A 3,821-nucleotide genomic window follows, 5' to 3' on the forward strand; every position below is an offset into this window, starting at 1 on the left:
GAGTCAGATCAACAAACAGTTTATATCCAGGCAAAGAGCAGCTTTAACAAGGGACACTTACACTCCATAACTTCACAAGAGGTCTGCCTTAGAAGCCATATTTAAGTGATATCAAACAGCATGAAACGCCTTCAGACTGAATTTTCACAACAGTCAAACTGGGTTTGATGAATGCAGCATCTCTAACTTGACAATCAATCTTTTTTCATCACCTTAAACTTTGAATTAAATGCACACGCAGTTCAAGAGAGCCCGCGTACCATTCAGCAGAGTTCTCTACTACAATATATCAGCAACTATTTACAGAAATATTATCAGATAAGCAGGAACTACATTACACTAGTTTTCCTTGATCTTCTCCCCACCCTTCGCTGCTTAATCTGCTAAACAGGATTTTTCGGAAAAAGAACCCCAGCTGTTGGCACCCTTCTCCTCATTCTTTTCTATTACACCAAGTTTAGCACCAGTGGAAGGTGCTAAAAACTGCAGAGATGGGAATATTCAGAAACAGATGCTCTTTGCAATCGTAGTGGCTCTTACAAGCATTAGATCTGACTTTCCTCATTAAATCTACAGACAGTTGAATGTTCAACCCTGCTGATGAATTCGACTTGGGCCAGGCTAATGGCATTTTCCTGTTTTCTGTCGCCTCTTGGCATGCCCAAATCCTACCCATTATGTGTCAGCAGAATTGAGGAAAATGAGTAAGGTTCTCTTAACGCATGTGCCTGGTAAAAGAAATAGCCAAACTAGTCATTTAACATGACAAATATAATGCAATCACATTGCTTCTACAGAAAACGTTAATTTTACAAAATTGATAATTTCTGGACTCATTAGCTTTGGTTACACTATTTATGAATAAAGTGGAAAACGGTGGTGGCTCCCCATCCCTTTACATTTCCCCACAGAAAAAGTATTTATTATGCTGCTCGTCTGCATATGGGTTAAATTACCCAGTAATGAACCCATCCTCTAAATTTACTTTCTATTAAGCAATTCATTTAAAAATCAGGAGATCCTTTGGACAGCTGAAGTGGCCTTTATCAGCAGGCACCAATTCAGCATTTTTCCTGTAAAGAAAAAGCTCATTATCCACATACTCCTCGGGGATCTCTACGCAGAATGCAGCAGTTCCAGAGTCTGTTCCCAAGCTCATGTATTAGGGAGGCTCACTCTGCATTTATTAAACAGGATTTTACTTTCTAGTAGGAGGAAGTGTTTCTGACATCAGCTTTGGCAAGAACATGTAACTAAGACAGACTGCACAGGTACGTGCTATTTCAGGGAGCTCTGCAAGGCTCCGTTCATAAGTTATTTGGCCGCTGAGTTGGCCTGTCATCACACAGTGACTTTCCTAACAGGACTGCAACTTTGTGATGCAATTATTAATACAGTACCACTACAACCTACTGCTTGGCCAGTATTCCTTTATGATCATAGCTTTTGGCAAAAGGAGACAAAGGTGTTGTTAATTGCTATACAGCACTGAAGTCTTACAGCAAATTCATTACAAAGGGTGAAGCATTATTTACATTTCTCTACACACAAATTTTCTACTTATGGGTTTTCAGGTATTTAAAGTGGAGTTAATAGCATTACTTTTAAACAATATTATACTCCACTTCCTTTGACTACGCTGCTGAACTGTGAGCTAAACACTTGGCTGCCTTGTCATAGGCACATGGAACGAGTTCAAGATCAGGTCAAGTGACAAACATATCCTAGCATGCCCCAAACTTTGTGCTCAAAGCAACAACTAATAAAACGAGGCATGATTCTTCCTTCTCATGACCTGTAAAGACAGACTGAAACCACCCAAAAAAAAGTTACAATATCCTGAACAGAAAACTCAAAGCGGGTGGTTATGAAATCTCCTGGATTCCAAGAAGGCAAGACTGAACATGCCAAGATATGAAGGCATCTCAAAAAGACTGAGGTAAGATTAGATTTATATCAAAACAGCTAAAGTAAGAGGGTTTTCTCAATTCTGATGGTAAAAAATACTTTGGGGATGGATCTTAGATGATACATTCCTGTTAGCACAATTATGAGCAGCGACGAGGGTTCCTGTTTTTGAGGCCCTGGAATTACTACTATGTTATCTTCTACTCAAAGAATTGTCACAAAATCTTTCTGGAAAAAAACCACAACCCCCAGAAAACCCAACCACTCTCTCTGTGTACAGGTACACGCAATCTACATCAAACAGCTCAACTGTCTTTGCTATAACTTGTCTCTCACCACTGTTGAAAAGCACATAAATAAGCAGTTTGGTCCTTTCCACTACAACTTCTACCACAGCTTGACTGGGCTCACTGAAGTCCACTCAACTTTATACAGAATAACTACAAAACAGAAAGCTCCCAAAAAATAAAATTATGTGATGAGCTCCTACCAGAAAGATCACTCCTTTTAAGCCCAAATCAAACAGAAAACTCATCCCCTTCAACTCTAGCAGCAAAACACAGCACTGAAAAGAGATCAAAAAACATTTCATGTGCTGCAAATGAGCCTGTCTTGAAACAAACACTAATTTAGCTCAGTACACACCTATTTCCATAACAGCACAGATTACTTTAACCTGTTCTTAATTGCTTTAAGAGAAGCTGAAAGAAGACTGGAGAGTCTTCTGCACAGGTTTCACTTAGGATTAGTCTACATGAACTGCTCTATTTCAACCATAAGATCAGACAACAGAAGACCCTCTAACATGGTTGTTATTGTAGAAAATACAGTTGTGCCAGTATAAGCAATTGTTGTACAGGCTGCTTTGCAAAAGAGCATTTTTTTAGTGACTTAAGTACACAGAGGTTGTAAACAGTATCAGTGTATTTATTTTAGTAAAAGGTGACTGTTTGCCTAAATAAAATTGCTCCACTGTAATAAAAGCATGTGCAAATCCAGTCGGATGAATAACAACTCTTATAAACAGCTTTGCCTACAGAGTAGCCCACAGTTTTTGAGCCCAGTAATTCACTGTTTTGATGTTTACAGCACTGAAAATGCTCCTGTGAACTGAGGGCAGAAGTATTTATAACCCCGAAATCCAGGTGACTGTCAGCAGTGCAGCCTCACAGTCCAGGCACTGGGGTAAACAAGGACACACCTCAAAAGGGAGAGCTGATCCCTTCTGTTGATTGTCCAGACACAACTTCCTTTCCACTAACAGTTCCCGTTTTCTGCTAATGCCAGCAGAAGGTCTGTGACTGTGGTGAGGATAAGGCAGGCACTGGGAGCACAGGTGAATTTTCTGCCTGAAAGCCATAACCTACTACTACAACCGGCTTCGGGTTTGCAGTAACCCGGGTTTGCAGTTTGAAGTAATTCAAAACACTCTCCCTACAGAGGTGTGTTCTCAGCCTCACAGGTTTATACCCAAGATTGTTAGCATTATAACCTTACCTAAGGTCACTGAGAAGGCAGTACAGAAAGAGAGAGAGCAGGATCAAAGATAGGGAAAGTAATGACACAAAAAGGTTCTTACAAACAGAGAAGGCTGAGGTCTCACCTCCTGCACCCGTTTACAGGAAAATCCTGCTAAGAAACTCCTGCTCCCTTTCAAAGCACAGTGGTGGCAGAAAAGAGGGAGGAAAGGTAAAATCAAGCCTAAAAACATGCTTAAGAATAATAATGCACCAGCCTACAACCCTAGAACATGCGCAGGAGGGCAGTGTGACCAGCCAGCACCCTGACAGGAGGACGTGTCCTGCTCCGAGGTGCTGGTCACAAGCAGCAGCCTCACCAAAGGCCGCTGGGCACAGCCCAGGCCCCGAGGCCTCCTACATGTTACAGGGGAAAGGGGCAGCATGTCAAAGACG

The sequence above is a fragment of the Athene cunicularia genome, assembly GCF_003259725.1.
Source record: "Athene cunicularia isolate RWA chromosome 26 unlocalized genomic scaffold, athCun1 chr26_part2, whole genome shotgun sequence".
In the NCBI taxonomy this organism is placed as follows: domain Eukaryota; kingdom Metazoa; phylum Chordata; class Aves; order Strigiformes; family Strigidae; genus Athene; species Athene cunicularia.